At 35.4% G+C, this 21395-nt stretch overlaps 1 pseudogene; it reads right to left on the bottom strand.

Moving 5' to 3' along the window:
- Positions 1–3043: 3043 nt before the first annotated feature.
- On the bottom strand, positions 3044–10260 carry LOC120209372 (annotated as a pseudogene).
- Between the last annotated feature and the right edge of the window lie 11135 nt (positions 10261–21395).

Genomic DNA, 21395 nt, shown 5'->3' on the forward strand with positions numbered 1-21395 from the left:
TTGCAGTGAAGCCCGTGGAGAAAAGAATCAGATAAGTAAACCAGAAAAGTCCACGAAACCTGTTACTCCAGCAAGTGGCTCAACGACTGCTTTTAGCAGGATACATTGAAGCAGCAGAAGAAGAAAAACCGAAGATAACAAGGAGGAAGAGGAAAGGCTTAGGAAGGCAGAGGAATGAGAAAGGAAAAGGAAGCGGTTAAATTGAGGGAGCTACGTCGGCTGGAGGAGATAACTAAAGCTAAGGAGGCACTGGAAAGGAAGAGGCGAAACGCAGAGAAGGCCAAGCTCGGGCTGCACTAAGAGCTCAGAAAGAAGCTGAACAGAAAGAGAAGGTAAACTCATCTATATCATCCACACTATAATTCTGCGTTGTCTCCATACGGATTCAGTGGAATTATCCTGGGTGCAGGAAAGAGAAAAGAGGGCAAAGAAGAAGGAAAGAAGAAGGGAGCTGCAGCAGCAGCAATGGATGCAAGTGTTACAGATGAAACCGAATCCGCTCCGACTTCGGAAACTCCAGCTGAAACTCCACAAGATTCTCAAACTAAAGAGACACCAGTAACAGTGACAAAGAGGTCTCAAAAGCTTCCCAGTTCACAAGCAGACAAAGGCGAAATCCATTCCCCCGCCACTTCGGAACCGTGGCAAGAGAAAGATGCAGCCATGGATGTGGGTCCTCCTTACATGCGCGGTAATATTTACTTGTTTTTGGTGGGAAACTATAACTTCTTCTCATTCAACTTTGGGCTTCTGCAAAAGTTATACTTCTAAACATTTACACGTATATCGGCTTGGCTTAATAAGTAATCAAATATAGACCCGGTATATCCATATTTGATATAGGCAATTCTTTGTGCTTTCTCGGGGTGGGGTTTTATTTTATTTTATATATCTGATTTTCTTAATTATTTATTTTCCATAGTTTATGTATTTTTAAGTTTATTTATTTTAAGTATAGGATTTTTTTTAAAAAAACTTGGATTATTGCATATTTAAAATTTTAAGGTTGAAATTATTATGGGATCGGATTAGTGGGACTGAACTTTTGGGTTCTGGCCTATTTTGTTGCATCTATTGACAAATCCAAATAAAAGGATGGGTATATTACTAAAAGAATCTCTTGAGCTATTTCACTTGTTTTTCCAACTCAGCAGCTCCTTATATCCATATTACGTTGGTGTCTATATTTATCTCCAGCTTAACCAGCTTTGATATCCTCTTCCCAACGGCTACAAGCTCTCAATTTTAAATTTAAATAAATCAAACTCTGACTCTCAATTTTAGAATTTAATTTAATAATTAAACCGTTTTCTGTTATTATTTATATGGGTAAATTATATCGTTCATTGAATTTTACGCTCTTTCCTATTTTTCTCACCCAACTTTCAATTTGATCAATTTGATTACTGAATTTTACAGATTTAATCATTTTGTTCACTTTTCTGTTAACTATTTAACGGCGTTATGATATGGCACAGGCATCAAAACGATGTCGTTTTGAAAAACTCAAATATACGCCAAAATGTCGTCGTTTCGGAGAGTAAAATAGAGGAGAAAGTAAAATTCTCATGGTGTAATTTATCCTTTTTCCTTCTCTTCATTTTCTCTCCGTTGGCCACCACATCATTTTCATTCCGGCCACTCTTGACCACTGTAAATGGTGGTTGTTCGGTCCTAAAATAGGATGGGCCGGTTCGTCTCGACCCCTTGAGTCCGAATCTGGTAGTTGTTTCACCGAAAAATGTTCCAAAACTCGTGAATTTGGACTGAAACGTTTCTGTTTTCTCATTTTTAATCTCAAATTCAAGGACATCGGAGCAAGTTCAGAAAAATGGAGGTTGGATTCGGAATCAAGGTGTTTAGGCGAAGCGATCTAACCCATTTTATGATTGAACGACCACCATCTACAGTGGTTGATGGTGACCCAATTCGGTCACCTTATGTTTTATTTTATTTTTAATTATTTTATTAAATAATAATAAAAATGCCACGTTATCAGCTGTTAGAGAGAAATAGTTGAGTGAGCAAATTGATCAAATTGAAAGTTGGATGAAAAAATAGAAGAGAGAATATAGTTTAGTGAGGAACGATATAATTTACCCTATTTATATTTACCCCTAATCTATCGTCCCGACTCTATTTTTTATTGTAACGTCAAATATTCTTTTAAATGTTATGTGCCTTTACCTAAGATGTCTCAAACCCGACGGGTTTTAATCCGATTCAATTAGATTGATTTTTTTTAAAAAAAATTAGATTCAGGTTGAGGTCTGGTTTTTATAGATGTTATGTTTAAATCGGATCATGTTCAAGCTTAAGGTGAAAAATATCTAACCCAACTCTACCAAATAAATTATAATTTTAAATCTTTATTTTTATTAAATAAAAGTATTATTTTTAATAAATATTATTTCGGGTAGGAACGAGTTCGAAATTTATCTAAAAAAGAGGATCATATTCGGGTCAAATGGAAGGTGTATATCTTTCAGGTTGGATTCAGATCAAGTGGAGAGTGTTTAATTTCCGAGTCAAGTCAGGTGAACCAAAAACTTAAGTCAACCGGACCCAAACCCATCCCTACCTTCACCTGTATTTTTTGGGTATGGAATCATTCTTCGACGCCATTAGGCCCATTACCACTATTTGTTGGCTAAAAAACTCCATTTTTGTTTAGACTTCAATTACCGAATGACACGAATCTTTGGAATCACATTCTTTTTTTCTTGCCTCTGCATCCATAATGAGTAGACGTCAACAAATCCGATACACGAATTCAACTAAAAGTATGGATCAAACTCTTGTTTAATCAAGACAAACATTGCTTGGCTTAAGGTCATCAAACTTTGGCCGAGCACGAGAATTGAATACCTTTTTTATTTAATAAATGAACTTTTAATCAAACGAGTTTGAGTAGTTCATTTTTTTTTTCTTGAATGGACAACTTAAAATTTGTAACTTAGATCGAGCTTAAGCCAAATTTCGACCTCGAATTTCGACTTGGGTTCTACTTGACTCGATTACATGCCATAGATGTGTCACTGCATCATGATACAAGGAAATGTGTTTCAAAAGGGAGAGCGCTTACGTTGTCGGCATCAACTTCGGATATTATTTCCTTGATTGTATCGTCATCACCCATTTCATGTTCTTTCATGGCCGCTTCTAGCTCATCTCTTGTGATATACCTGCAAAAATATCGACAAACAAGTTATTCACCCCTTCAATATATGCTTTAATGGATAAATCGAGTCATGGTGCGACTGATTCAGAACATCTAATTCTTATATGCTGCCAGATAAAACTCAGAATTTAAGGGGCTAGTATCCTAAAATGATGCTGCAATTACTAGCATGCTTATAACCAAACTAAGGCAGAATTCAATATACAAAGACAAGACCAATAACACGACCGACATGGAAAAAGAACAATACAGTTATCGTCACTGCTACGACAGAAAAACTTACCCCCTTTAGTCCTCATCAAAATGCTGAAAAGCTTTGTCAAGAGTTCGTCTCTTTCAAGCCTACGTCTATGCATTGTACCAGTGATAAATTCGATATAGGCAATAGAGCCATTTCCATCCACATCAGCCTGCAACAAGTAAAACCAAAGGGTTAGTAGATATCATACAAATCGAAAAAGATAAGCGTAATATAGATATAATTAGTATCTTACGGCTTCCATTAGCTGCTGAGCCTCAGTCTCCGTGAGCTTTGATCCAAGTTGAGCTAATCCAGTCTTAAGTTCCTCATAGGTGACCGTGCTACTGTTGTCAGTGTCGGTGTTTGCAACATTTGCTTCAGACCCTGGATTCTTGGCTGGAAAGATTTTCAGCAATGACCTATAATCCACCAGGGGCATGTAAAGTTACATCACCAATGGAAAACCGAGATTGTAAAATGACTATCTGGTTTGCTACTGTATATCAAATAACAAGCATCTTGTGGCTACAAATTTCGGAATACAACTATACCATTTAAATAATTTCGAACTTACCTTTAAGGCAAGTCAGCTTTAGTTTGTTCATTCTTCTGAATTGCTTCATTCTCGAGAGGACTGCACTGTCTAGTGGTTTGTCTGATGCATTTCCACCCTCTCTTATCCATGGATGCTCTGCATAAACCACACAATTTCAATCTTCGGTTCGGCTTGCAATGAATTAGGCAAAACCGTAAGCCAAGCACAACCTGCCGGAATAAAACACGCACATGCATATAGGATGTAACTAAGCACCTTAAAACCAGTTCTCCTTACAACACATACATGATGGAATTCCAAGATGCATAGCAGATGAAGATAGAATGACCGGTTAAATTATGAATCTTGGGAACTATTTCTAGAGATTAATTTCTTATACAAATTCTCAGAAATTAAAAAGAATATGTACTTTAACTAATTACCTAGGACTTGAGCAGAAGTAATCCGCTTTTTTGGATCCTGCGTTAACATCCTGCGGACTAGGTCCTTGGCACTGTCTGAAATAAATGGCCATGGATCAGATTCAAAATCAATTTCTCCTTCCAAAATATCATCAAATATCCCCTTCTCCGTTTCTGCAGCGAAAATCATTCATTTAAGTTATTTATTAACATTGAAGAAGCAAGTTTGAAGGCAATATAGTGAAGTGCCAGCTATAAGTTCTGAGAATTGATGACATTATTTTCCTTGATCAAGCTTTGAACTTTTACCTGCCCAAAATGGAGGGACACCACTGAGTAAGATATACAATATAATTCCTGCACTCCAAATATCGATCTCCTTTCTGTATCTACGTCTTAATACTTCAGGAGCAACATAGTATGCACTCCTGACGATATCCCGATACACCTTTCCTGCCAAAAGTACGAAGAACAATCAGAAAAGAACACCAATGGTTATATTACACACGAACATACAATTATTGCCAATGCATAGTGCATATTATGTGGATGGATACACGAAACTTCCACACAGTTGGAGAATAAAATCCCACCATCATGTAAATAGTTTTTTTTCCTCTTTCGACTCGGAATAAAATGAAGTCGAGATGGTAGAAGCTGTAAATTTCCCTTCCTTTATGCATAGTTGAAACTAGTTCACGGCTGAACATAAAAGACATAAAAGATACGAAAACAGACATAAAAGATACGAAAAGACGAAATATATACACACTCACAAATCGTATCACAATTAAACTGATTTTGAATGCAGATTAAGACAATGAATTAAAAGGTCCTGGACAAAACAGTTGGGGGAGATGACCTGCCATCTTAATTGGTAGCAAAAGACTCCCAAACCAACAGTATTTCACAATTCGATTCGACTTGAACTGACTCATTCTTCTTTCAGTATTCAAAATATCGTTTAGGGGTTATGGGAAAAGCTTAGAATCATTCGAGAGCAAGTGGTTAAGGTCAATTAAACAATTAACATGTACACCATAAAGATCCACAAGCACAACATGGTAAAAAACAACATGAATCTTCATCAAATTTACCTTCTTCAATGAACACCGACAACCCGAAATCGGTGGCCTTCAGAAGGGCATTCTCACCCTTGCTAGACAACAAGGAATTCTCAGAGTTAAGGTCCCTATGTGTTAGAAATAAGTTGTAATTAGTTGTTAGTTTGTTAATCTGTTTTGAGTTGTTATTGGGTTGTTATATTTGGGCTATAAAATACTCAAATTTAGTTTTTAATTGATACAAGTCATAGTTACAATAAAATTACTTTTAGTTCTTTCCTTTCACTTTCTTATTTCCTGAATCTAAATCTAAACACCCACAACCGTCGTTCTCCAACTCAGGCCATCGATCTTTCATCACTCTCAGCCATAGTAACTGCTTCCGCCGCCGTTAATGATTGTATCTCAGAACTTTTGATGGTCTTGCTATCGGTCATCTTTCCGACTCAGTTGTGTGTTGTTTGACTCAAATATTTAGAGATTCAATTTGGTAACTTCATACTTGAATTCTTGATTTTTTTTCTTCTGTTATTGGTTAGGGATTGCGATTCATTCTTGAGTTTTGGTTTCCTGCATTTGTTTGTTGCTGAAATTTCGCTTAGTTTGTTTGGTTGGGTTTGGAATTTGTTGAAATTTGTGTTGTCTTCGTGGTTATTGTCTACCATAAGCCCTCATTTGTTAACAAATTTCGTTGGGGCTGAAACTTCATCCGAGGTATGATTTCTTCCAAGTTGAATTGAGTATGAGGTCATGTGTGATTTCTTCTTCTAATATGATTTCCTGCTTTGTTGGAGTTGAGTGCAATTCTTTTGTTCATCTTTTTGTACTTTAGCAGCATCTTAGACTTCTATTTCTCAGCAGCATCTTGGTTTGGAATTTGAAAAACAAGATTGGTGATTGATAATCTTCTTTTTATAATTCATTTTCTGCATTTAGAATATAAGATTGATTCATATTTGGGTTCATGTCTTTGTTTGTGCCTACCATCAATTTGATTGTTTGCTCTAAAGAGATGCTTTGCTTCTCCCTCGGTTATATTTCATCTTGGTTCATCTTGGGACTCTGAGTCGCTTAGACTGAAGCTTCCAATAATTCACGAGGCTCGTTTATTTGTCTTGGTTATTTGCACAATTCCTCCTCAAGGAAGCAATAATTTACGATAGTATAATATTCTTATTGATTGGTGATAGTGTGCATGCTTGCTACCGGAAGTCAATGTTGATCATGAGAGTAGAGAATGTTTGACATCGATTGGTTGAGCGAGACTTGTGATTTGTCGAATTATATGAGTGTTGGTTTCTTAAGATTTTTTATGCTGATTTTGAGCTTTAATTCTCCATTTGGGCATTTTGAAAGTCTTGAGTTGTTGATCCAAGTTTTTTTTACACTAGTCATTATTAAATCATTGGTTTCAGTGATTGTTGATGGTTGTTGATTTAGGTTTTTCACTTATTGGTTTGCATTACTGGTTTTTTTACTCAAGTACTCTTTGTTTTAGTTTCTTCATGGTCTACTGCTTTTATCACAAGGTAACATGAGACTTGAAAACTTCACAGCCAAGTGTTCATGACAGAAAATCTCTGGGAAGGGTTGAGAGTTTAACAACCTTGCCTTTCTTAACCAGACAAAGTACGGTGTTTTCTTGCCCAAGAGAGGCTTCAGATTGCATCCGGGAGCTCGAGGCTTAACTGCCTTGCTTCCAAAAAAAAGAAAGTCCAATAAATGAGAAGAGGTACAATCCTGAAGAAGGAAGAAAAGTTTTGAAGAAATTATGGATGAAGATTTTTCTTTTAGAAGAAGAAAATGAAGGTGAGTAACGAAAGAAAGAATAACACTTTCGATTCTCAATAGACCGCCTAGTTAAGGGAAAATGACTTTTAGTACTTCAACTTCAAGTAGTTTTGAGGCTAGTTTTGACCATGAACTAGGCAAGTGGAGAATGTCAGAAATGAGTTGTAATTTGCTCATGAACGAGTCAAGTTCTAAAGATCAAGAAGGTTGAGAAAGTAGGGAGAATGTTAGAAATAAGTTGTAATTAGTTGTTAGTTTGTCAATCTGTTTTGAGTTGTTATTGGGTTGTTATATTTGGGCTATAAAATACCCAAGTTTAGTTTGTAATTGATACAAGTCATAGTTACAATGAAATTACTTTTAGTTCTTTCCTTTCACTTTCTTATTTCCTGAATCTAAATCTAAACACCCACAACCGCCGTTCTCAACTCAGGCCACCAATCTTTCATCACTCTCATCCCCATGGCTTCTTTCTCACACTATGCATCACTCCCATTAAATGACAAGCATAGATAACATTCATCGATCTATATTAGAATGTTAATAGAATTAATTAATATTTGTTATTTTGTTATTAGGTAGTTACACTTTGGTTAAATGGCCTATATAAACCTCCTATTGTAATGCCTAAATTGAGATCCATTTGTAATTCATTTTTTAAAGTTGATAAAGAAACCTAATACTCTCCCATTTACTTGTTATCATCGTTTGTCTTTCACTTCTCTATTAAGTATTGTCGTTAAGCAATGTCCGTTCATTGTGCCGGAGTCTCAAGATTTCATCACGGTATCATTCACCAAAGATCCTGATGTCGTCTTTCTTCCACTGTTTCGTTCTATTCTTTGAACAGGTTCCTCAATCGCTTCAAAGTTTCCTCTGTCGCCTCCTTCTCAGTCGAAGATCAACGCTTCCTTCATCGCAAGTCTCACATGCACTACCGGTTACGGGCCGCTGACCGCTCTCCATTTCTTGCATTTTCTACATCCACATTTACCGTTATTTTCTTCACTCACGAGCTTCATCTGTGCCGTTGAGAGGTTTTTTTTCCTCTTCATTTCGATTCCGATTTGAGTCTCATCAGAGTTGTCAGCCGCCATGACAATGACTATTACCAATCTAAATCGAATCTGACATTTTTTCTGTTAGTTCTAGTTCTTTCGATGGAATCATTAAATTTGTTGTTGTATTTTAGATCTAATATCTCGCGCTTGTTGTTTCATCGACCATCGTTTACCTTTGCTGACGTGTATTACGGCTCGACTTTAATCCTTAATGATCATAACTGTTTTTCTGTTTACCGAACCAGATCATAGTCTCATTCACTGCTATGGCTTCCACTATCGTCGTTCGCTGTGTTTGGTTACTGTGATGAGATCTCACTTTGTTCGTTTGTAAAATCACATTTGGTGAATTTGTGATTCATTGTTTTTTTGGTCCATTCTTAGTTGCAAACAAAAAGAAAAAAAGAATAAGAAAATGGGAAATAACTACTAGTTCTAATGGTGACTTATAATTCTGTGATGTTAGGTGCAAGTTTGAATTCAAATGGGTGTTTACTTATTGGTTACGAATATGTGATTGGTTTTTACAAGGGTGGGCAGAAGGTTATGCAATTTGATTTGTGACTATTGTTATCTTGTGCATGAGCGAGGTCAAGTGTGATTTCTACTGTTGTTATGATATATGATGCTGGTATTGATTCATTGTTCTTCATATTTGGATTTTAGACATCTGAGTTCCAAGTTGGGTTATTGCTAATAGATGTTGGAAAAAAAGAAATGTGAATAAAGTAGAACAGAATGAAGCATTGCACTTTCGATTCAAGTAGATCGGGAGGAAGCATACTTTCGATTCAAGTACAACGGGAGAAAGCATCACACTTTTGATTTTCATCTAAAGTAGAACGGAAGGAGGCATAACACTTTCGATTCTCTTCTAAAGTAGAACGGAAGGAAGTATCGTACTTTCGATTCAATTGGAACGAAAAGAGGCATAACACTTTCGATTCTCGATGACATAATGATGAACGGAGAGAAAGTATATTTCTTAATCAAAAACCAGCTCAAGTGCTATCTTTACTTCGAGAAGGTTAATAGAATTAGTTAATATTTGTTATTAGGTAGTTACACTTTGGTTAGCTTGTTATCAATGTTTAATGGACTATATAAGCCTCCTATTGTAATGGCTAAAAAGAGATTCATTTGTAATTCATTTTCTATGGTTGATAAAGAAACATAATGTTGTACCATTTACTTGTTATCACCGTTTGGCTTTCACTTCTCTATTAAGTATTATCGTTCAACAATGTCCACCCGCTATGCCTGAGTCTCAAGATTTCATCATACAAACAGAAGTAGTTGCTCGTTCACTATAATGACCCTTGGCAATGATCCTATCAAACAACTCACCACTATCATACAATTACATCACGAGGTGAACAAATAACTTATCCTCGTATGCCCTTTGAACTCCACGATATTAGGTTGTCCACTCAAATGCTGGATAATCTGAATCTCCCTTCTCATTTCCTCCTTATCATTTTTCGTGACTAATTTCCTCTTCGATATCATCTTGCAGAGGTATTGTTTCCCGGTCGAATTCTCGGTGCAAAGATAAGTCACATCGAACTAGCCTTTCCCTAATTCCTACCGATTGTATAGTAATTATTTTTCTCTTCAAATGGCTTGCCGATAATCGTGTCGGCTCTCGAAGCAGGCTTGGGGCTTGAACCACTGGCTTCCATACCGTTTGAGTGCCTGGCTTTTCGGGGATGTGGTGGAATTGTGGCTGAGCTGGCGAATATGCCTAGTTGGCTCCTGGTATCTTTGCTGATGCACGACGGTTGTAGTGGCGGTGGCGGCACCTATCCGTACCCAATCTGCGCTGGCTTTAAGTCTTTGTTTTTCGTCAGGCAAGAGCCCATCTGGTTGATCTAGAGAAAAACAAACAAAAAAGATCCAGATTCAAAAACATGATCAGAATTCAGTGATTTGATAGAATTAAGGTAGAAAGAAATATACCCATATTTCAGGGGCGATTTGACCAAACTGACACTGTTTAACCGAATATTTACCTTTTTAGCACCGTTTGATATATATTTCCCGAAGTGGCACACTTTCGACTGAGCTGGCGAAAGGCGTATCCCCGGGGACGCGCTTTACCCGGGTTTTCGCTGAGTTGGATGTCATGTGTGGAAGGCGCATCCCCGGGGACGCGCCTTCACGGGATTCTGATGACTCGGTTGCCATGCTGGTATTTTGTTTAATAATAAATATTTTATTTTTATTATTATTATAAATTAGTAATATATTATGTAAAGAGTTTCGATTATAATGTAAGAATTATCAAATGTATTTTGTTAATGTGTGTTAAAGGTGGAGTGAATTATCTACATTAATATGATAAAACAATATATGAAAACCAGTTTTGATTTTATTGTAGTTATAAGAAAAATGTATGAAATTATAATATCACACATATGGTCATATTATTATTTTTGATTTTGATTATTGATCTATTAATTTTATCAGTTAATTATTTAAATGTTATCAATCTAGTCATTTCTTATCAATATTTAACGAAAATATTGATGCATAAGTTAATAAATTAGTATAATTGCACATTTAATCTTCAAGACTTACATATTTTATGAATTTAGTCTTATTGAAAATTTAATTTAATAAATTTAATCCTCCAATCAGAACATGAAATGTGTCATCGTATACATAATTTTTTTAGTAACTTTTAATTTGTTTAATTTAATATTTTTCTCTACTTAGAAGATGTAATTATTATTATATTTTAAAAAAATTATAACTAAAAATATTAATTATTATATTAAATAAATATATTGAAAATATTTATGTATTTAAAAGTTAAAAAAATTATTTAGGTGTACATACATTGACAAATTATATAAAATGCAATAACATTAAATTATTAGAAACAAAAACATTCATTTAAATACAATATTAATTACATAAGAGTTAACGGTTATATGATGATAACAGAGCTGGACATTTTTTTCTATTGTGCCCGATGTTTCTACAATGCCCACATCGTTTTTGTTCTGTTGACTTATCACGAATATCCATATCACAATGTATTCTAGTAGATTTTGGACGACCTGAGTCCCTCAATAGCAATGGATCTGGTACAATTGTAAGCCAAGTTTGAATCTCATTTGGGTCTCTTTCGTTTCCTATGGGCGGAAACTCAAATTCATATACCTTGAATACTTGTGAAAGTTTGTATACGGAATCAACATGATTTTTGTAGTCCAAATGCGAATGTGAGCAAGCTGCAATGACATGAGAGCATGGATATTTGAGTACTTGAAAGAAACCAAAATCGCACCACCTCTCTTGCAGATTAACTCTGAAAGAGTTAGCTTCAATCCCTTGCAGTGGACGTGGCATTTCGGTTACACGAAATAATTCACAGGTGCGAGAAAAATTTGTAACTAACATCTCATTTGATGCAGCCACTTTTTTCTGTAAATCAGCTACTAGTCTTGGGGTGGTAAATATGGTCGTTTTGCATCTAAGTAAGAGCTTGTCCACCGAGCTTTACAAAGAGTTGACCCAAACGAAAATAAGTCATTTTAACCAACGCCGTGACTGGTAAATGACGCGCCCCCTTTAAGGTTGAATTTATTGCTTCAGCCAAGTTTGTTGTCATATGACCATAGTGATACCCCCCGTCATACGCATTTGTCCACATTTCTTTGCTGATATCCATAATGTACTCGCACCCCTTCTTATTTTTGTCAAACAGCTCTTGTAGCATCGACTCAAACCTTTGAGGTAAGAGTTCGTAACCTAAGCTATTAGGAATATGTAATAGTTAATATGAAGTATAAATAAGTAATAAGAAATTTATAGAAAAATTGGGAAAAAGTAACATACCCATCCGCACGACTAACTGACGTTCATCGTTCTTCTTGTATTTTCCGTAATAGTTTGCAGCAATATGACGGACACAATAACGACGTTGAACATGTGGAGGTCTATACATTGTACCCAAAGAGTCCATTGCTACTTTTATCCCGGCTCATCGGTCTGAAATAATGCATACTCGTTCCCTGGTGACAACATGTAAACGTAAATTTTTAAGGAAAAAAGCCCAAGACTCAGTGTCTTATCCTTGAACGAGGGCAAACGCAACAGGAAGAATATTGCGGTTTCCATCTTGGACCACATTCAATAATAAAACTTGTTTGTATTTCCCATACAAGAAAGTACCATCAATTTGGATAACTGGTTTACAATACTTGACTGCATTAATACACTGAGGGTAAGTCCAAAAGACACGATAAAATTGGCAGTGATCGCGAACCATTCGATCATTCACGTAATGATGTTGAGTTTCGAACTCAACAATTGTCCCGGGATTGAGAGTTTGCACAACATGAAACCAACTGGGCAGCTCGTTGTAAGAGGAATCCCATTCGCCATGAAGTTTGCAAATGGCATTCTGTTTTGTCAACCATGCTTTTTTATATGAGACAGTGTACCCATATTGTGAATGTATAGCAGAAATCAACACTGCAACAAATATATGAGAGCTTTGCTTCACAATGGGCATGATTGCTTGGCAAATAATGTTGGAGTCCAAATTGGGATGATCCTGGTTTATACCTCTTGTACAACATGTATGAGGACCGTTGTATCTGGTTAGTTCCCATAAGTTGTTCTTCCTCTTCCTCTTTGATACACGGACCATCCATTGACATCCGTTGTCACGTTGGACGCAGTAGCAGACATATTTCTCCATGTTAGATCGATCAACTCGGGACTGAACTGAGTTACGAATATTGTAACTCTTTATTGCCATCATTGCTTCCTCCTTCGATGCGAACTCCATTCCAATATGTAAATTACCATCATTGACTGATGATTGAAGTCCATAGTTGCCAACATCAGGAAGATTTGGAAATTCAGGCTCATACGTTGCAGCATAATCAACCTCATACATATGTGCAGGAAGTTCAGCTGGTGTTGTATTTATCGGAACGTCATCCTCGTCATCATCAGAATGTACGTTAAAATATGGTGAGTCAGGTTCAACGAATAATCCCGTTTCAGCACCATCTGCACCTGGCTCCCGAAGAGGTTCTTCTGGTGGAGATGAGGGTTCCTCCGATAATCCAATATTGAGGTCAAATAAGTTCCCGCTTGTGTGTCCTCCCCTTGAACTTGAGGTTATTATATCACGTGGGATGTGAATAGACTGCCGTCTCGTTGGCATTTCCATATGTAAATCGAAAACATTGGCAGATGAATGTCTGCCCCTTGAAGTAGAAGAGATGTTGCCATATGGATTATTGGTGAAGCCACGTGGGTTGAGATCATAAGGAGTTGCAGATGAATGCCTTCCTATTGAACTTGATGGCATGGCATCTGGTGTTGGATCCGCCATTAATGATGTGAAATCATTACAGATCAGCTGTGTCGGGCTATCAACTTGATCAGCTTGATATGCAATGCCAAAGTGAGAGGAATATGAGAGACCACGAGAAACACGAACCTCAATAAAAGTGGCATACATTTCAATAAGAGATTGTGAACTCCCCATATGAGCATCAACCATCATAGAAACATCATCATCGTTTGAAAGCTGAAATAATGTATACGTGAACGGAAAAAGTTCAGTAGGAAATCTGTACTGAAGTGAAGATAGTCTTCTCCGGCCTGCTACACGAATCTTTAACGAAATTTTTGCGATTAACTCCTCAATTGTGATGTTTCTCTTCAAGGTTAAGGGGATATAATGATCTGACTCAAAAACAACCCCCTCTTCAGCTTCCTTAATTTCTCCATCATACAAAACAACAATAGAAAGATGATTCATTTTCAGAGAATTTGAGAATTTAGAGTTTGGGAATTTGAGAATTTGAAAGCTTGTGAACTGAAGTTTGTTTTGAAAGTTTATAATACGTTGCATATAATAGTGTCTATAATCGGGGTACTATTCACATGAAGGCGCGTTCTCAGGGGCACGCCTTCCATTATTTTGTCAGAGAATATGTTATCATTGTCCTATTATGTCACTCATGTCCCTCGGGGACACTATTCATATCAGTACCTATTATTTCTCAGGGGACTTGAAGGCGCGTTCCCGGGGGTGCGCCTTCCATTATTTTGTCAGAGAATATGTTATCATTGCCCTATTATGTCACTCATGTCCCTCGGGGACACTATTCATATCAGTACCTATTATTTCTCAGGGGACTTGAAGGTTTGTTCCTGGGGGCGCGCCTTCCATTATTTTGTCAGAGAATATGTTATCATTGCCCTATTATGTCACTCATGTCCCTCGGGGACACTAGATGGATTGTGAAATCAGGTAAATTATAACCAAAATTTAACTTCTTTTGAAAGTTCAGCAAGTTAAGAATAAAATTATACATATAGATTAATTTAAGTTCATAACTTAAATTAAAACGTTATGTGAAGTTTGAATAAATTAGATAAAATGTTATGGATAAATTGAATAAATGTGAAGTGATAAGTTGATTGTGACATTGAAATTGTATGGAATGAGCATCGAGATGTTTTTACGAATAAATATGAAGTGATAAGTTGATTTTAATGTATACGTTTTAATATATATGTTAATGATAAAATCATATGTATGGATAAATTTAATTTCAATTTAAGTATTGTGAACTATAATTGGAATATAACTTTTAATTTCGAATACAATTGGAATATTAAGTTGAAATTTAATGTTAAATTTCGAATACTATAATTTATATTTTAAATTTAAATTTCGAATAATATTATTTTTATTTTTATTTTAAATTTCGAATAATATAATTTGTATTTTAAAAACATTTATCAAACATTTAATGTTAAATGTGAATAAAAAAACATTAAAAATATGTATGTAACAACCATGAAACATTTAAATAACATAACCAAATTACATAAAATTCTGAAATATAACTATTTAAATAACATTAAAATACAACTGGATCACCGATGTCGTCTTCTCGAATGAGTTCCACATGACGGTGGTTGTCTATTTCGTGGAGGATTTCTTCGTGGAACTTGTTCTTCAGTCTCCTCATCTTCACTATCATCATCAGCAGCATTTTCTTCATTTGGTGTAGATGACGCTGAAGGGGCCGAAGGGCCTGTATAAAATAACGACCCTGGAGGAGTGCTAGTAATAATCCCACCGCTCCCCGGGAACTGTGAAAACTGTGGAAACATTGGCATCGATGTTTGTGATCCACATAGAGATTGAGGTGTCTGTGGAGAAGCACCGCCAGCCAAATAAGATGCATATGAACCATATGCTGGATCATTAAACATAGTTGTATATGAACCTCCATATGGTATAAAACCCTACGGGCTAGGCATATAACCTGGCAGGCTAGGAATGTCCCTACGGGCTCGGAATGTAACCTGGCGGTCTAGGAATGTAACCCTGCGGGCTCGGAATGTAACCCTGCGGAAATGGCATATGAACTGGAGGGCTGGGTATGTACCCCTGCGGCATTGATGGATAAGGATGTTGTGGTGGGACTGATGCAGAACCGGTAGCGCCTTCTCTCCGTCCACGCATCGGGGGACGATGATATTGAGACGGTTGACGTCTTTCTCGGCGCCTAGGAATGCTAACCCCTCGTGCTTCCACCGAAAGTAGAACTGGCTTCCCATTTTCATTAAACTAGTCCATATAGTTATCCGTAACCATATGACCAGTTTTAGCGTAATATTGTCGAGGGGCCAACAGTGCATATCGGTTCTCCCAAAGCGCAATCCAATCTCTGTGTCTCACCACCCAGTTAACCTCTTTCTTTCCTCGTCTATCTATGTTATGCACGTCGTCTAAATTCCTAGGTGCTCCAGGAATATATTGCGTACAACCATACTGACGGAGGACGCGATCAACTGGATGCCACTCAATAATAGCATAACATATAAGAGGTATAACCGACATCTATACCTCTAATGACCCACTAAGGTGGGGTGGGATGCAAGCCTTCACTTCATCGCTCGCATAAGGTATCCACTGAAACTGAAATATAATATACAATTCAAATAAATAAAATATTCTAATTATATCTAGCATTTTAAATTAAAATATTAATATTTAAACAGATTTAAAAACATACCTCAGACCCAGCTTTCGTATCAATAAATAAACGAATTTCCTCTAACCCAGTAAGTATACTTTTATGGTTCTTTCTTTTCATCGACCACCTATGAAATATAATATAAACTAAATATCACCCTATTTAATTAAAAATATTTAAATCAAAATTTAGTTCAAAAATTACCTCAACAATAAGGGGAATATGTATGGTTCATTCACGATCGGACATAAGAAAGGCATGCGGAACCACGCCCATGATTGTAGAAGCAGGAGACATCCACCAATAGCAGTTTTCTTATAATTCGTCGCCCGACACATTTCTCTAAAGAGAAATGTCAAAACTACAACGCCTCAACTATATCTTCCAACTTTATCAAAATCGATCAGATGTCGCAACCACATACAATGCACCTGGTTGCGAGATTTGTCAGGCATCAATATTCCTCCAATTATTCATAGAATATATGCTCGAGCACATGCCTTTGCTTGATCATCTGAAGCATTTTCATTTAAAACCTCAAAATTAGCTTTCAACCAAGATAAAACTATTCTACCTCCATTAAACTCTGGCGGAGCAGTTCCAAGATAATCAATGCACATTTACTGCCAATCACCATCCGCCATACCACACATCATATTTCCGTCGACGGGAAGCCCCAGATGCATAGAGACATCCTCCAATGTAATTGTAGCCTCTCTACATGGAAGGTGAAAAGTGTGTGTCTCGGGTCTCCACCTCTCAATCAGTACAGAAATTAGGACAGGTTCGAGTTTGCAACCGCCAATAATTGTTGCAATATACCCGAACCCGACAGAAGCCAAATATGGCAAAATATGTTCCGGTGTCGGTATACGTTGATTTTTAATAAAAGTCTCTAAAATACGACCAGTATCCTAAATAATATATATTATAAAAAATTAAAATTAATATAAATTCATAATAACTTTAAATTAAAAATAAATTTAAATACTAACATTAATTATAAAAAATATTACCATATCGCTAAAATGTATGGAGATATGATCAACATCCAATCGCAGCAGCATTTCGTTTTCCATTATAATTGTAGACAAAACAATATAATTAGCACAAAAAAATAATTAATAATTCTAAATAAATAATAATTATATAAATAATATTTTAATAAAAAATGATATTTATATAATTATATTAATATAAATACAATAACTATTTAAAAATACTAACATAAAAATAAATTTCTTACCACTAATAAAAAATTTAAAACTCAAATAGTTGGAGAATTTGAGTTATATAAGAGAGGAGAATATGATTTTGGTGTGAAGACTGATGGAGGGTTGAGAGGGTTTATATAGGGGAGGAGGAGGGGTAGTTAGGGGAAAACAGATGGGGGCATTTATGGTATTTAATGGAAGGCGCATCCCTGGGGATACTCCTTCCACACGTGGCAGCCGAGTCATCAGAATCCCGCGAAGGCGCGTCCCCGGGGATGCGCCTTCCACACGTGGCATCCAACTCAGCGAAAACCTGGGTAAAGCGCGTCCCCGAGGATGTGCCTTTCGCCAGCTCAGCCGAAATGGTATCACTTCGAGAAATATATATCAAACGGTGCTAAAAAGATAAATATTCGGTTAAACATTGTCAGTTTGGTCAAATCGTCGATTTCAGGATGGGTAAACTGACAAGGACTGAGGAATCTATTGAGAGATCTTGGGAAGTTACCTACAAAACTTTAATATATGATTAAAAAATGTTAATGTTATTAATTTTTTAATATTCTTGATAAAAATTATCTAAATATCATTTTTACTTAAAATATTAATATTTTTTTAATATTTCTGATAAAGTACTTAATATTAATATTTTCGGTAAAAAAATAATGTTTTAGATAGCACTTTGCCGGATATGTTAATAAATCCGGTAAAACACCAAATAATAACATTTCTGGTAAAAATAATAATATTTTAGGTAATTTTTACCGAAAATATTTAAAAAATAATAATAAATTTTTTAGTAACACATTTCCTTTGTCATAATTAGGTTGTCGCACGTGAGACTTCCCCGATAAATTTAATGAAAAAGAATCAAACTTTGAGCTCGTGATTGTAAAAATGAAGGATTTATATGGAAAAATTAAATAAATAGAGATGAAAGTTTCAAGCTTTGAGGAGGCTATGACTATGGGACAAACAAAGGGGAAGGCTTGGACTGAGTTGGCTCGTGTTTGGTCAACTGAGTTATGTTTGAAACATTGAATTGTGATGAGACCAGAGAGAGAGAATCTTCCTGGCTAGAGAGGACAGCAGAGCCAAAGAGCAGCCAATGCAATCAATCTATCAATCAAAATATTCAACAAAAACTAAAGATAAGATAACTTTTAGTATTCAATTTAGTCCCTGAATTTTTCACTTTTAGTCCCTTTAAAGATGTGGATCAAAATAGATTTAGGGACCAAATCAGAACTAAGGACTAAAATTTGTTTTGTCACAAAATGAAATAAAACTGTAAAATTAAAGACGCATTAGCTGTCCCAAATCTTATAATATTATTTTCCCTCATGAAATAAAATTAAAAAACAATAAAATAATGTTTTAAAGTAAATTAAAAGTGTAAAATTAAAATTAACAAATAAAATTTCCATTTTACATCTTCGATAATCGATTTTATCAAAGGCAATATATATATATCTTTAACATTACCCCTTCAATTCTTAAAGGTTTTATTCCCAAATTTAGGCAAGGGCTATTTTCTTTAAACATGAACATTCCACAAAGTAATGGTTTCTTTTCAAACAAGAAAACTTCATAAAAGAGTTCATGTTCTTCAAGTTTTCTCCGATGGATAAGATCTTCTTTAATCAAAATCCATCACTAAAGAAGTATCATAAAATTGACTGAAAATTCCTTTTATCTAAAAATAAGCTTAACATATTTTACGTGTCTGAATTATACCTCAAATTGAAATTTGGTGTTTAAAGAATTTTTCGTTAAGAATAAGTGTCTACCGTTAAAAAAACCGTTAAGTGACACGTGTTATGTATATACTTTTGTTTTTTCTTAAAAATAAAAAAAAATATTTAAAAATGTTATTTTAAAAAAATATACATAATGCGTGTCACTTAACGATTTTTTTAACGGTATACATCTAAAAGTATGACAGAAAAAATATTAAATATTTATTTTTTACGAAAATTTTTAAACACCACAAAGATAATTTGAGATATAATTTAAATACATATACATATTAATCCTTAAAAATAAGAATTTCTAAACAAAGAATTCTTGCACACTAAGTTACATTTGAATCTTATCCAAGAATCACAGAATAGATGGACGAATGTTAACCACAGCCAAAAGAAGCCAAACTAATATTACACACAGAACAGGACAAGAGACAAAAATACAGGCAAAACCAGCCAAAGGCCCAAAGCCCCAAACTCAGGACAATGGCTCTGTTCTTTTCCAAAAGCTCTTACAGTTCGATAAATATCTCCATAGATATTTTCCTCTGCATTAAAACCGTCATTAAACTCTAGTTTTATCTACTTATTTTATGTCCGAAAACCCAGAAGAAGAAAAACTATAAATAACAGTTCCAATAATACAATATTCTGGTGAAAACTAACACTTAAAGGCAATATCAACGGGAAGGCATTGAATCATTTAATCAATGAACAAGGAGGGAGACTGTCTTATCCAGCCATTAATGCCCCCATTAAAAGAACCACTTGCCTCAATGCCTCCATCCCCAACCGGGATGCTCTATCCTCCCTTACTTCAATGTCTCCTAGATTTTCTAATCCATCCCCCCATATTTCTTTCGAATGACGTCGTTTTTAATATCGTGTTCGTGTTATTTTTATATCATGATATCATCTTTTGATGTTATTATGTTCGCGTTATGTTCGAAATAATCGAGTCTGATTATGTATTACCGCTTAAGTTTTCAGCCCACAGGAAATTTTATGTATTGCACATGGTTTCTCTCTGGGAATTTTAGTGCCCATTGTTTTTTTTTTTGGCAACTGACAAGCTAAGGCCACCCTTTTTATTACATGGAAATCTACTGCCTTTTAGGGTTTGGGAACAACCAATATCTCCATTTCCAATTGCTTAGGGTTTGCAGACAAGTTGTCAGGGTTCTTCCTCAAATGTCCAATTGGGTTTTGCCCTAATTTATTCATTGACCTTTGGAACAAAAGCTTAGGGATTTGAGAATTCGATGACTTAATTTGCAATTGAAAACTTTTCCCTCATTTTTTTGAGCCTATTCTTCGGGAAATTGAACCTCATTTTTTAAACTTTTTTTTATTTAATTTCAAGCGTTCTTAATTCTGGTTGTGAGTTGACAAATGTTGTGCACAAATTAAAAATATTATCCTGCCTAAAATGCAACTTTATTATATATCAAAGGCCTAAATGACCAAAATCATGCAATCATTCCCTAAACTCAGTTAATCTATTGTGATGTTAGGTCTTCTAACCTAATGTTATTAGTATAAATGGATGTCCCTTTTTCCCATATGTATGGGGTAAGGGGGAGATAAGATAGTAGGTTACCTACCAACACTAAGTTGAGAGCAGCTTCCGTAAGAGACCTCCGAATTATGAAATGCCCTCCGTGGGACTCGATCTCACGACCTCAAGATTAAGAACCTTATGCTCTACCAACTGAGCTGGATGGTCATTTTCCTAATGTTATTAGTATATTATTGATATACTCTTGATTTAGACTTTTGGTCTAATTCTTTTATTTCATCAATCAAGCTTTCGCAATTATCTCAAATAAATCATTTTTAAATTGTGATACAATCGGTTGTTAATGCATCATCGTTATTGCATTTATCTATAATGTTAGTGTTGATGATGTTTATCTTTTATCGTGAATATCTTCAATATTTGTAGTTGTTTGGTGTAATCTTTTAACACTTTTCTTTTATGATCCTACTTTTTAATAATTAGTTTAATTTTATCTTTATATATTTTTGTAAAGTAAATCGTATTCATTTTATAAAAAACACGGATTTCATAATTGTACAATTAATGGTGGATCGAGGGAGTGTTGGATAATCTC

The sequence above is a fragment of the Hibiscus syriacus genome, unplaced genomic scaffold, assembly GCF_006381635.1.
Source record: "Hibiscus syriacus cultivar Baekdansim isolate YM2019G1 unplaced genomic scaffold, ASM638163v2 tig00000656_pilon, whole genome shotgun sequence".
Classification (NCBI taxonomy): Eukaryota; Viridiplantae; Streptophyta; class Magnoliopsida; order Malvales; family Malvaceae; genus Hibiscus; species Hibiscus syriacus.